The 15,418-nt window shown below is 38.3% G+C and overlaps 1 long non-coding RNA gene across 1 annotated transcript; it reads right to left on the bottom strand.

Annotated features, from left to right (window-relative positions):
• Positions 1–4,233: 4,233 nt before the first annotated feature.
• LOC109313751 lies at positions 4,234–13,817 on the bottom strand. Its single transcript, XR_002102136.1, has 3 exons — positions 13,674–13,817; positions 5,288–5,413; positions 4,234–5,104 (listed from the first exon to the last, which is right to left on the bottom strand). It is a non-coding gene; the product is annotated as an uncharacterized LOC109313751 (long non-coding RNA).
• Positions 13,818–15,418: the final 1,601 nt, after the last annotated feature.

Raw genomic sequence — 15,418 nt, 5'->3', positions numbered from 1 at the left:
CCCAAGCATGGGAGTTCTCCTGAGCTTCATGTCAGGTCTGTGCATACATCATGGAGTGCTTCATGACAGGGTGTAGGGGCACACCTTGGGGTAACAGGTGCCCAGGTCCTGGAGTTCATGTAGGGGACACAGATGCCTCCCTTCCATCGCCCTACTTCCTGCCTGAGGCTGATAGCTAGCCAGAGGTAGGAGATGGGGTTGGGGAGATTGGGTTTGCTGGCTGGGCTTTGTGAGAGCTTGGTGGTGGGGTCTGCTGAGCATTCAGCCAGAGCAGCCAAGTGTGGGCCAACCGCTAGCATGCCTCCCTGTGAGAGGGAAGGTCATGGGGGGTGGGGTGGCGGGCAAGGGCTCAGGAAGACCCTAGGATGCTGGTTGACAGTGATGTAACTTGAAGTGTTCAGGGATCTGGTATAGATGTTCAATGCACCGATCTAAACTAAATTGATTAAGTTTGAGTGTATGCTGATTCAGGTCTATCTTAGACCAGGTTCCACCATTTTTAGACCAGCCTACATGCACCAAACTTCTGTATGGTTATGGGTTTAGTTTAATCTCTGAGCACTTAGACCAGTTTATGTGTAACTTCTGTATCTGGCCTATACATGTTTTAATATAGAGCTGGATATATAAAGAGCTGAAACTATAAACCTTCTAAGCTTAGTCATGCAAAACTAGCACCAAATCAAAGGCTTAGAAGTATGACACGTCATGTCTGAGATAACTTACCTTAGTTTTCTACACTAAAGCAAGTTGCAGTAGTGTCTGGAGTGGAAAGATGACCAGCTCTGTCAGTAGGAACAGCTACAATAGGCAGATAATAGTATTAAACAAAGAGGTACCTTAAGATTGAAGTAGAGACATGACACCTACACTTAGTCCGGTGTAGCTTTACCTCCAATTTTTCCCCAGGGTAACTCTATACTAGATTCTAATAAATTACACATGATGCCATGTATCAGCTCCTTTTCTATACAGGTATCAGAACAGGTCATACCAGTGTAAACATGTTATGTATCTTGGCCCTTAGGCATCTGCATTACTTCCATTCTGGGAGATAGTAGCTGAGGAGCCTCTATGTTGCACCTCAGTGTAATACTCCCCGACACAGTACAGAGGTGATACCCCTAGTGCCTCACTCCACTGAGTGACAATTTGAGATCATATGAGTCCAACAAGGCTAATATGCTATTGACCACTAACAGGTAGAAATAAGTGGATAAGTAGTAAAGAATAGAGAATGGTTTTTTTGTTGGGGCACCGAACTGGATTCAATATATCTCCGTTCTGTTTCCTGCTCTTCTCCAACCTTATGGTGTGACCCTCATTTCTCATATTAAAATAGCACCAGATCTTCCTTTCTTCCACACTTTCTGTCTTTTTTATTACAATTCATCTTAGTCACTGTCCCAATAACTTTTCTTTTTCCTTTAGAAGCTCTCAGCCAATAACGTTGAAAAGAGGGTGTGCACTCAAATCTATGCCAATTTTCTTATTCTGAACCAAAGAGTCGTCTTCTTGCTTTCACCACAGAGTTGACCCATCATCCTCTAATGTGGGGCCCGCAAGCACTTGGATCACCAAACCTCTATCAGGAATCTCTTTTATTGCTTCTTGAAGCTAATTTCTTTCTAGCTCTTTCTAGGCTGCATCATAGGCCTATAAACGTAGGAAACCATTTTGAGTCTTGCATTTTCCTTGTTTTCTTTTCTGTGACTCGACAGAAGACCTCATTCAATTCTAAAGGAAGACTGTTTCATAGATATTCTGAAATTCCTTCCCAGGATGCTTTGCTTCAACATACAATTCCCATCGTACCTCTGAGAACTACATCTCTTAAAGTCCACCTGTTTTGTCCTGACCCAGAACTTGACCTATAATCTCACGTATTACGCGATATAGTGTCATTCACATCTTTCAAATATACTGCCAGATGTCAAAACCTATCATTGAATTATTATCCAGGCAATTCTTTCTTCCACTGAAGGGCATCCAAGTAATTTCTCTCTTCTTAAAGGAGGAATACTATGACAGTAGGAGTGTCTACATGAGATACTAAATGCGCAGTAGGCTACTTCTACTGTGCATTAGCAGAGCAGGCAAAAACCATGCTATTGCTCTAATGAGCAGTAGAATTAGTCTACTGCATATTAGTGTCACAAAAAAGCATGCGCTGGCACTACTGCACAGTAGTGCCTAATTAAAGTGCATTCAGTTAGTACCTATTATTACGGATACTAAACTTAAAGTGCTGTAATTATGGTTCATTAATCAATATGTAATCATGCCCAGTTTATAGCAAACAGGACACAGGCTTTAGAACTACGATGTAAAGGCACAAAAAGCCATGCATTTAGTCATTTCACTGGGGCTGTGATCCCGTAAAGAAAAAAAATCGTGACATTTTTCTACTTATTTTGTGAAGAACATGTCAAAATGTGGCAAATCTGGAAAAATTATGACCAAGCTCCACTTTGGAATAATAGACCTAAGGGCACAAAAAGCCAGGACATCAAATAGTAAAAGCGATACAAAACAAAAAGAATCAGGCACTGCACTTCGTACACTTCCTTCATATTGCAGATGAAATATAAAAAAAGCATTTAGCACTCCTAGCTACCAATTACGGAGTGAAAGAAAAGCAAGGTCTAAATCTTATGTCAAATTCTATCTCAGATTGCTTGCTGGCTAGGTTCTCTGTGCTGTTTCAAGAGGATATAGCATTCTTCAGTCCCTGTGCTGTGTGTTATGAGTGCTGTTGTGCTAAATAGTGTTGTTACTCAGGAAATTGAATCTTAGTGAAGAGTCAAATGATCCTGAGACTCTATTTTGGTATACACTAGCACTGACCTCCAAGGGCAGGAGGATTCATACTGGTTTCAATAGAAGTTTACTCAAATGCAGGAGTCCTCAGAGACAGAATCCAATAGAAGAATCGGGGCTAGGTTGGAATATCATTTTGGTGATCTAGTAAAAGACTCTGCCGAGTCATAAAAGGGGAGTTATGAATTATTATCCAAAAAATCTAATGTACAGAGAGAATAAGCAGCTAGAGGGATAAGATACAAGACAGAAATAGAAGCAGAAGAAATTCAGAATGCATACACAGACAATTGCAAATGCAACAGATGCCCAATCCAATTCCAGCTGACTTCAGTTGGAGTTGGATCAAGGCCTGCAATAATTTTCCAAGAGTTTTGCTTCATATCAGAAGACAGGACTGAGCTTATATTACCAGCTACTCACACCTGCTAGCACTTCAACAAATCTATTTCCTTCTTTTAAGTATTGCATACAACGAATTCATATTTATACCAAACTTGGACACAACATGGGAAGATGTATCTTTTAATTAGCTAGGCCAAATGCTAACTAGCTGCAAGGTGGGAACAGTTAAGATAATACCTGTTCCAAGTTAGCCTTGATTCTCTCATTCCTCCCTTATGTCCTATTGTACCAAACAACAATTACTAAGGTTTATGTTTCTTTGATTTCATGATAAAAGATGATGTATAGAACCATTTCTCAAAGCATATCTTTTCAGCTAGAGAAGATTTTACTTTGTGAGGCACACGTTTACTTGTATTAATTCCCATTATTAACCTAAGTGAATTATGCATTTCATTAGGTACCCATTAATCTGTTACAGTTAAAATGAATCATAGTGTTAATTCTGAGGAAAGAAGAGGTATAGTCAAATAAAATATATGATCATTAGAGTTGATGCTATGCATAAATAACAGTAATGGGCCAGATGTGTATTAAAATGTAGACATTAATGGTCCCAGAAGTTAAACAACCAAAAATGTCAACTTGGAAGTATTTTACTACCTTAGAAACCCACAAGTTCAAAAGGACTAAGCAAAGGCAAACTTCGTTATATTGTAAGTATCTACATATTCATAGCCATGATCTTTATTTATACACAATATTCTTAAATTGTCTGAGAGAGGAGTACTGAGAAACAGGTCAAATGCATGGACAAAAAAGGATGCAAAAAATTACACGACAAATATAATGACTGACACCTTCAGAGGTGACAAGTGATTTTTGAGTGCCTTAATTTTTGGTTGCCAAAACTAAGACAGATATTGAGCATGTGGCTTACCAGCAGTCTGAAAATTGGACTGGTGTGTTAGCTGTTATGACTCAGGAAAGAGACCCGAGACTTATTATCGATAGCTGTCTAAAAAACATCAGCTCAGTGTGCAGTGGTAACCAAAAAAAGCCATCAAAGTGTTGGGCCTCATTAAGAAGGGAATTGAAAACAAAATGAAAAACATCATCACGCCACTATAGAAATCAATTGTGCACCAGTGTCTTGAATATTGTGTGCAGTTCTGGTCTCAGCATCTCAGAAAAGTTAGGTGCAGCAATCATTTAGAATTCACACTGAAGCACAGAGTAACCACAAGGATTTTTAGCCAGCATCTGCCCAAGTGATTGTGGCGGCAACAGGGGAAAGATGCTGGGCCTTTGTAGAGATTTGGTGAGGTTCAATACTGGTTTCAGTTCTACCCTTGTTAGGAGTAAAAGGGGAAGAAAAACCAAGGGGATGAACGAGTGAGAAATATAAAGTGAGCAGGGTTTGGGACTGCAGCTAAGTGGAGATGATAGATAAGAGGCACATGCAGAAGGTGGGAGAGAATGGGACTTTGATCAGGGAAGTAAGTGTTCAACCCTCTAATAGACTGCAGCAATAGAATATGCCAGGTAGCAAAGGGCAATGTTTTAATTTACTGAAGTTGTCTACCACACTACTGCCTTAATGGGACAAAAAGCAAAGACTCATCTGAAAGTACCAGGGGAAATTCTAGTGCAAAGAATGGAAGGGGAAGGAGCTGAAGAAGGAGAGAGACAGTCCAGCTTTCTCTCACCCACTTAAAGTAACAACCATGTATTCAAACATTCAAGATTTGGGGTCCCAGACACTTGAAACATCTCAAGATGTAAGCATTACCCTATGTCCACTGGAGGTCAAGTTGTGTGGGCACTATGTGAAGTATTCGGTTCCTAGTTTTCAGAAGTCTGAGTGCTCAGATTCTGCCATTGCCTACTTGGTAACTTGAGCAAATGAGTTCAACTCCACGTGCCTTTGTTTCACCACCTGTAAAATGGAGATAATGATGTCAAGTGCTTTGAGATCAGTCAATCCTCAACTCAGCTTTAATGAAGACAGTGGGGTTTTTGTTAGTGGTTATAAATAGTCTGATGTGCATGTTTTTTCAACTGCCCTCCCTCAAGTCTCAACTGCAATTTTTGCTTTGTGTCTTGATTTTGAATTGCCCACCAAATCTTCATAGTGTGTGACATTGGTTTCTCCCAGACAGCTTCAATAGGCCTTTCTGGAACACTTTTCTGTATGAGTTCAGTGACAGCATTATGAAGTGGTGCTAGTTGCTAGAAATGGGATCAGCTGTGAAAGAGAAAATTTGATTTCTACTAGTGTTACTACCCCCCACCACTCCATAGGCATTCCTGGTTATTCAGATCTGGTATATAGCTGGGTTTTTTGTTCTTTATATTGGTCTTGATAGTGTATTGAAAATACAATAGCTATTGTTACTCTCTTCTCTACAGCTTCAAAAGACTAGCCTTGACAAAACACTTTGGACAGCACTGCAGCAGAACATAACCAGAATGCTCTTCACCTTTTCCTTTTATAAGATGAGGAGTTTTTTTAGAAGAATAATAGCTACTGAGATACTCTGAAGCTCTTAATGACCTATAGATGCTTTCAAATGCCTGGATGTCAAATAAGCTTGGAGGCAGTTGTTCAAAGTAAACAGATTATCCCAGAAACTTTAATTTAGATACTGTTTGGTTTCACTTATTTCATTTATGTTTAGTCTACCCTATATTGTAGTTTGTTTCATGATGGTGAATGTCACAAGTCCAGGAAAGTCTTCCTTGACACAGGGCAAAAAAAGTTATAAGCCAGTGAACAAGTAGCCAGACACTATAAATATCAAACCTGGAGTGATTTTAGACATAGCACTGTAAAATGTGCCAAATGGTTGGATAATCTGCCAGATCAAACAATACATCGCAAATGATCTAGATGATTTCCCCCCCACCCCTATTGTACCTTTTTTGATGGAAGACTGGGCATTTGTTTGAAACTAAATTTTAATTGAAATGGGGGAAAAGTCGTATTTCTGTGAATAATTTTATTTCTTGTGAAGAAGCTAAGCAGGTGGAAGTGGAGTTGTTTAAGCTAACCCCTCCTCCCCAAATATGTATTTAATATATATAATTCAGAAATCCTTTTCCCCCTCACAGGACTTTTATTTCAGATATCTCATTTCCTCATTCTTCTTGACAACCTGTGCTCCCTACCTGCATGCAGTCTGTGATGCATTTGGTGGTTCAGGAGTCAATAAATGGGAAAAGCAGGGTGCTTCATGAAAGGGGTAATCTCACCCGTAGAGAAGGAGGCAGCAGACAGGAGGCAGCAGAATAATAAACCCCATGAGGCATCTCTATGGCATTTCAAAATTGAAATGTCTAATGTTCAACTAAAAGCTTTCAATATTTTCTCAAGATATTTTTGTAGGGAGAGAATTTTAAGAAAGCATTTCTGACCAGCTTCAGAAGTAATGCACTCTTATTCCAGGGTAGAGCTACCTTTAAAGTGCATTAAAAAATAATGCCATACATCTGATTACTTTGGCAATACTATTAAGATGCCAGCTGCTTGCCTAGCACACAGCAAGGAGAACTAGCTGAAGGGAAAAAAAGGAAAAAAGAAATAAGCTTAGCTTTAATAAAATGTGCTTTATTCACATGAAGATCTGCTCACATCCAACTTGGAATGTTTTGTATCCTTTTTCTCTTACCAGTGAAGGACTATGCTCCCTGCAAAAATGAGAAACAAATGAATTCATGCCACCAGTTCTGCATTTATGGTTTATTTAAAGGGACACGTGGTTGAATACAAGAACAGAACAAAAAAGATCTAATGAATAGCACAACTATCTAGCACCATCTGATAAGGAGCCATTTAGGGCCCAAATGAGCTCCTATTGACTGTAGTAAGACAAGGCCAAGGCCATTAATTTTCTTGTAAACAGAGAAACAAACAATCCATTAGAAATGGCCCCTATATATATTTGTACACAAGGCTCTATCTATTTTTAGTCATAACCTATGGTATCTCTCTAATTGTTTAATTGATTGTTAAGAGGAGCAGATTTCTATTATTGCTCCTGTTCTTTTCATTGGGTTGGGGCCTAACATAAGTGCTGTGTTTACTTATTTATAAGTTATAGAAAACCTTTATTTGACTTTCATGCATTTCATATGCAATAAAAATATGACCTGATAGCCTCTGCAAATGAAATCCAATTAAACTGGATTTACATTGAATATTTTTTTCATCTCTGTGTTGCCTTGGCCTAACTGAAGAGCTCATAATCAATTCATAGACGGTTGTTGAATGCTCTTCTGGTCTATTCTCTGCTGCTGAACAATGAATGCAAAATAGATAATTAAATCAAATATCAGGATTTCAAAGAAAAAAATACCTAGGCTGGAAAAAGTAATCTTTTACATTGTGATAAGAGGGTATATGTGGAACCTTCCCACACATACACAAGGGCCAGAAGCTATTTAATCTATTAGGCACATAAATCCACTTATGTGTCTAAGTGAAATTCTACTCCATCACACTCAACTCCTTGAAACATCATTAATGCCAGAAGTGGGTGAATCCTCCTCTTCCTCATTGTTTTTTCCATGACTTGGTCTTAAAGAGAAGATGGTGGTGCATTATAAATTACATGACTAGATTTTCGAGGACTTGAACAGGGTGCAATGGAATCACGCTCAAGTTCCTAAGTCCACCCAGATGCCCTGTAGGAGAAGCAGAATCTGCCTGCTCCTATAACACTCTCTTAAAAACAAGAACTAGGATTATTTGTCTGTTAGATTAAAAGAAACCCATCTGTCTGTCTAGCTATTCCACACAAGATACTTGTTTTATCGTTCTTTTATGTACGTAAATTTTGTGCGTGATATTGATCACGTGCATAGAAGAATAATGGTACAAAAGCAAACAATGGCGGAAAAGAAATATGAAAGGATAACTAGGTAAATAAAAAAAGGAAAAACCTGACTCAGATCAAGTTTGACTGGAATGTAAGCTTTGTTCTGTTATTCTGTTACAGAATCTGTGTGGCAAACGTAGGATGGAAATAATATTCTCTCAGTCAGTCCATCTAAAGAAAGCACACTAGCAGCACAGGAACATAAGAAACAGCTTGGCAAAGAGTACTGGCATTTAGAGAGTACTGGTGGGAGAAGAGAAGTTGATAGCCAAATTATTTCCAGCTTAAATATCAATGGTTTTAAAACTATTCTAAGAATAAAATATCTGCAGATATTTAACATGCCACCAATTGGAAATAAAAAGATGCAGCTTTATAGTTTGATTTTACGTGAGGTGCTTGCATGAAGTACATAATGGATCTAGATCACCAGTTCCCAATGTTGGGTTGTGACCCAAATGAGGGTTGCAGGAGCAATGCCAGTGGCACCGCACACAAAGGATGAGCCACACCGTGTGCCAGGGTCTCTCGTGCCCCTGGGGCACTGCCACCGCCACATTTCACTCCCAGCAGTGAGTCAAGGCAGAAAAAGACTGGAAACCACTGATCTAGATCATACTCCTATTGAAATCAATAAAATAACCAGTCCCCAAATAGAGATGACTTAACACTGGGGACACAGAAATTATATTCCCAAATCAACACTATTGCTGACTGTGAATCTGATATTTCATCTGAGACTGAAGGATTTTCAAAGTCTAACCCATGCATCTAGTGTACTTCTTTCAGAGCCTGACTTTGCAGAGTCTGTCCCAAGCAACCACACACAGGGTGCATCTACGCGAGATGCTTAATGCACAGTAGCCTAATAACACTGTGCAGCAGCATGCCGGGCAAAAAACATGTTAATATGCTACTGCACAGTAGTATTAGGCCACTCCACAGCAAGTATCACTAAAAAACCATGTGCCAGTGCTACTGAGCAGTAACTGTAGTTACTGTGCATTCAATTAGTACTTCATTAAGCAAGTACTAAAATAAATGCACAGTAACTACTGTGTATTAATGAATACACAGATGTGCCAACAGAGAGTATGACTAAACCCAAATTAGCTACTGTAACAGTGGCTTTTGCCATCCAACAAAGGTTGCAGAAGTAGGAAACCACCTACAAATGGAGTCAAGCCTATATTAATTTTAGTCAATGAAATTTTCATAGAAGAACTCCATTAATATTGGCATGTTATAATAGGAAGGAAATAGCATCCTGCAATGTATAAGTTTCAATAACAAAGGTTAAGCTAAAGAATAGACACATCAATCCAACAGGGATTGAAAGACTGTGTTAAACTTAAATTGACTGTAAGTGGAGCACTGGGGTCAACTGGTATTTGATTTAGCTGGAGGAGCGGTGTTTTAAGAGCATTCCATAAAATTCAAGGAAAGAGAAACTTAGGCTGCTGAGAGGTGAGGAATGCAGTAGGCTTTAGAGTGACACTGATGCAAAAAGCTTCTTCACTAGTAAAGTCCATAAGCTGAAAGTCAATTCATTTATAAAACCACAAAAATGCATCTGCCTTTCCAAAGGGCCAAACACTTAAGCGCGTGTTTTGTCTATGCTCCAAGTGGAGAATGGAAATGCCTAATTCAGCAGGCAGAACCTCACTGAGTGTAGGGAAAGCTCATGAGAAATGATAACATAATCTTTCTTTTCAATGTCTCATTCACTGACGTTAGTTAGGAAGTTCAGAACTACTCAGGGCCAAGTGGTCTGTGTTAAGCAGGTGGTCAGTTTATAATGATTCTGTTTTGGTTTTTAAATTTGTGAATCAGAATCCTAATGAAGTATCCCTCTTTGACTGTCTCTTCCAAAGCTATGGGCATTTATAGAGGTGGTCCAGGAGACAGGGGAGGGAGGGGTGCTTTAATTAGCGCAGCTCCAAGAGCCACACTAATTAAGGCACCTAACGCATCACATGTATCAGTGTCTCTGCACTGAAAAATGGCATTAGGGACTGTAGTTAAAGCACCCCCACCGCCATTTTTCATTGTGGGGAAGCTGAAACACGTGATGCTGAAGTCTGCTGGAGTGCGGTACTTACCAAGATTAATCGAGTTTGCTCCAATGTGCTGTAATTACAGCATCTGGAGCCCAGTTGGAGCAACCCTGGTCTGGCAGGCTGATCCCCTGGCTCCCCTGCCAAACCAGGCTTCTCCCACTGGGCTGCACATGCAGTAGAGCAGTTGGCTGAGACATAAAGGTGCATTAATAAGCTCCAGAGTTTGTGTGTGTGCATTAAATGCACATGTAGACATGACCAGCTTGTGACAAGGACACAAACAAGGAAGGAAAGGAAGGACCATATTAAGGTCATAGGGAAAGGTGAAAAGACAGAAAACCAGATCTTGTATTGATATCTGAATAGTTTCTGGAGCAAATAACCCTTGAAATAAACATCACAAAGAAACAATTTTCAGTTATTTAATCAAACATTATTACTTATTATTTGGTTGTATAAACTATGGGAGATTTCATAATCCCAGTTATCATAAAGAATAGAATGTTATATACTGTCAATAGGCTCCATGGTAAATATTTTCTTTTCCATGTATATCAGCCCATTATTATTGTTATTATTGATGAAAAGTGACATATTTATTAGCCACACCAGCTTTCTCCCAATTAATGTACAGAAAAAAGATAATTACTGATTCGTATAGTTGATTCTCTCCTGTGCAAAACTGCAGTCGTGGAAAACAAAAGAGAGTAAATGAAAACTCCTAATTAAGCTGAGTTTAGCAGGATAGCTTGAACATGGCACATTAGTCCTGCTATACAGGAGCACTTCATTAGCCTAAGTACTATGTACTCTCCTAATCAAAGGCATGAAATATGGCTGACATGAAATAAAATCTTATAGTTTTAGCACGCAATAGATTGACACACAAAGCTAAGGAGTTTTCCAAAGACATTTCACAAGCAGCAGACTACTTTGAGGGCCAGATTCACATCTGCTTCAAAGATTACAGATGACAAAATACGTTCACACATTGAGTTTCAGCAAATCACTATCTGACAGGATAACCCTGGGGCTAGTAATATTTCCCATACAGATTATTGTATTGGGGAGTTTGAAGGGTTTTCTTTGTTTGTTTTGTGTTTGTTTGTTTGTTCTTTTCACTCTGTTTTTGACAAATCCATATAATTGAGGACATTTTAAACACAGGTCTGATATTAGAAGATAAAGAAGGAATAAAAGGGGCAGTATAATCCAGCAGCTGGAAACCTGAGCTGTGAGTCCTATTCCTGGCTCTTGCACTTACTTTGGGCAAGTCCTTCACCTCTCAGTTCTTTTTCCTCACCCACTTCACCCACCCATTTTGGGCTCTGAGCTCCGGTGGGCCAAAGTTGGATTGTTCTGTGCCTACCTACATGCTGTCACTATCTTGCAGGTGCTATTATACTACAAACAAATGCATAATAAAAGACACAAACACAGTACAATTCAGAATTTCATCCCTCAGGAAATTCTCCTATTTTAAAATTCATCCTAATCCCAAATTACATCAACATTTCACATTCTTTCTGCTACCACCTGACTTTCACATACATGCATGTACGCTCTGAGCAAGGCAAACAGTGATGGTTAGACCCAACTAAGTCAATGGAGGGTGAATTTGTTCCATGTACTCACTATGACCCAGACTTTATTAACACAAATGAGTTACACTGAGCTCATTTAGGATTTATTATGAACATAACATGATGTAGCAACTCCATTCATTTCAAAATACTTTCTTCTTGCTCTGTACACTCTTCTTAGAAACTAACTGTCCATAATATTTTTTTTTTTCAAATCATTTGATTTTATTCTGTACCAATCTTTCTGACATCACAGTTCAAATTAATGGCAATTCTAATTATTAGAAATCGTATCAGGGATCCACAGAAGAACAGAATCATTGACACTGTGCTCTTATTGTTATAATGATGCAATCAGAGGACCTAATTACTTCAAATGATGAGGAATTCACTTGTGTGGATCTCAGGGTAGAATTGGGACCTAAAATAGCAATCGCATCAACTACCATTGATTTGAGATGTAACATGCTACAGTACAACATACTACAATACTGTAACATACTATAAGATGGAACTACAATACTTCTTATGTCACCTTTTTTTTTCTCTCCCAAACTAAGGCCCAGTCCTCCTGTCCCATTATTGACAAACATAACTTTCCATACACAAGAAGACTTATTGGACACCTCTGTGTCCAACTCTACTTCTCCTATATATCTGTCAGTACTTAACCAATATCCTGAAACTATGCACAAACTGGTGAACTTAGAAAAGACAGATAAGCATTTAATAGTTATTTGAATGAAAACGTGGAGTTGGGCCCCTGCCCGCCCCCTCTTTTTTTTTAAGTTCACCAGTTTGCTGTGTTTGCTGTTTTAAATTAAAGTTTCTAAATAAAAAGTTGTTTGTGCAACTTTTGTAAATGTGAAAAGAGGATATATTGATAATCTCAAAAACATTTTTCTCTAAGTAACTCTAGTCAGGAGGTTTCTCAAAAGCATTCTCCTTCACAAACAGTTTGCATTTCAGAGCAGGCATTTTGCCTTGCCCCCCAAAAATGTGGATCATCAAGAATGATGAGTTCTAGAGTGATAGGTACTTATGGTTTAATGACTGCCTAGAACATGCATTTAAAAAACCAAACACAAATATGTATATTTTAGGACAATGGAGACAATCAACACTGCCACCACGATCACAGCCTTCCTTTAGCTCAAATATTTACAATCTCTTTGTTCTGACCCTAGAAGAATGGTAATTCCTCTGTATTCTAGACAGCAAACCTGACTGTCATTTAAGAAAACGTCAAAGTAATCACATGAGATCCATAGCGGTTGATTTGAACATCTGATATTTAGAAATAAAAAAAATTCTCTTGCCTTGTTTTAAGCTAAGCATATTGGATAATCAATACTCATATCCAACATATTGCTTCTTGAACTTATGTTGTTTATAACTCGGATATTACTTTCTATGACCTGCTGTCACCATTACTTTCTTTTGTAAAAAGGGGGATTTGGTGTAACATATTCATAAATCTCCCACCACAATATGCAATCTTTGTTTGGGAAATACATCAAGCAATCAATCATCTCAGCTTTATCTTTTGAAAAGACATTTGTGTCTGGCATTTGATTTAATTATCATGACATAAAGCAATTTATACTAAGTCTTTAACAATTAAAATGCCCAAAACATCTTACATTCATTTTTCTTATGTACTTGTGTTATCACATGGCCCAAATTGAGGGGCAGGAGTTTATTATGCTGAGCCCTATTTGAGCAAGGAACAAGACAGACAGTGTCTGCCCCAGAAGATTTAACATATTAAACCTCTGTTTATCCACAGGCATAGGCCCAGCTGAAGCCATTTCATTTAGTCAAAATTTGGTATCTTGGTTTAAGCCCTTAACATTGGAGTAAGAGACTCAATGTGCATGTAAAGGAAGTTGACATGGAGTCTGGGGTTTACCTCAATGTACTTGCCCAATGGTTGGGAAAGAGCACACTGCAGTCTTTGACCAGGAAAAGAAGAAAGATCTCACCTCAACCTCAAAAGCTCAGTTGTTCTGTCTTGATGCGGAAAAAGTAAATCCCTGGTATAAGAGAGCCTCACAAAACTCTCTTCTAGCTGTTCACACAGGCCTTGAGTCATGCCGATGCAGGTCTGCCTTGCAATGAATTCCAACCAGTCTGGAAGAAAACATGCTTAAATTTAAACAATAGTGCATACAGAGAAATTTCATTTCAGAAGATTTCTGTTTAATGGTCTAGAAGAATAAGACATGCAACAAGAAGTTAAAAAAGAAAAAGAAGATAAGAGCAGCTCTTTCTGTGCCAGGAAAAAAGCTAGTGAAATGTGTTGCTGTTTAGAACAATATTATGGAACTTGTATATATGGCCATAGTATTTAAAATTAATATTAAAAAAAAAGAGAAAGTTTGAGACTCTGGAGGCAACAAAATTTGTGGTGAGCAATTAATTAGAATGAAGAAGCACATGATAGCTAACCATCTGCCATCAAGGGAACAAGTGTACCTGGTATTACTTTTGTAGATAAACACAGAGATGAAACACCAGCTTGCACATGGCAAATTCTGGGAACGCACTTGTTCACCATGCAATGGAGTAGGGTTGAGTAGAACATTTACTTTCTACCTATTTTCAAATAGCACCATTTTGTGACAGTCAGAATTAGGTCACAACCAGTCATGAACATGTTGCTCATTAGCCATAGGCATTCATACAATATCTTTAAATTGTCAGCTGTTCATAATATAGTCTATATTTTTGTTCTGGGTTCATACAGAGCCTCGTACAATGGCTTGATTGGGTTTCCAGCCACATACAAATATTCAGTTTCTCCTGGGAGAGTTACTGCTCTGTGCGTTACCAAACACAAATAATACCACTATGTAATCCTCAGTTCTTCTGGTTGAATTAGGAGGGGGCTTCACTTTATAAATCAAAATATTATTTAACTTAACTTTGTAAGGGAGGAAATGCTAATGGTAAAATGTAATTTGTAACAGATCCCCGATGTTAAAACCAATAGAATGACAAAGCTGTAAGACTTACTAGACTATGCAAAACAGGATGCAGAAACTACAATTGCTACAGCTTTCCAATAGCCAGAAGTTCAGCAAAAATACTGCGAGCTCTTAACAGTGAAAGGTCTTTGTTTTAGTTCCAACGTTGGTATAAAAATAATGGATTTTCTGCATGTGATTCATGCAGGCTCTTATTGTGGCATAGTGACTGAGGTTGTGTGAAATGTTCACTATCATATTCAATAATATATGCAATTTTGATGCTAGAAAGATGCTCTAAAAAGAGCAAGCCTGTGCAAAATTTCATGTTTTGTGATTCTGTGATTTTAAAAAGAAATGCTAGTTTTCTTTCATTTACTTCTTCATTATTTGTCTTGAAAATGTCTCCTTAAAACTAATAAATAATAGCCATCAAGGCATTTATGCAATGTATTCCACCTGTATGCAGAATTATTTTTAGAGCCAGGGTAGGAGGTGAAAGGGAAATTTTTAAGGACAACATGTAGCCAAAAAACAGGTGAATGTCTTTAAGCTAATTGCTGGCCTATAATTTAGTATACAGAAAGAGAGAGAGAGAGGCCATACAGGAATAAAATGTCTAAAAGCCTGTAATCTTGGTTGAGTTTTTGAACTCTGTATTTTAAGCTCTCTTTTTTCCATTTTTGAGACAAGACAGATAAGACCTGGCTCTCATTTACATCCAGGTATTTAAGGGAGCTTTAAAGTAGGTGCAAAGGTAA

This window comes from Crocodylus porosus, unplaced genomic scaffold (genome assembly GCF_001723895.1).
Source record: "Crocodylus porosus isolate Cpor-Errol unplaced genomic scaffold, CroPor_comp1, whole genome shotgun sequence".
In the NCBI taxonomy this organism is placed as follows: Eukaryota; Metazoa; Chordata; order Crocodylia; family Crocodylidae; genus Crocodylus; species Crocodylus porosus.
Note: the sequence above shows the minus strand (reverse complement) of the source record. Positions and strands in the feature narration are given on the sequence as shown.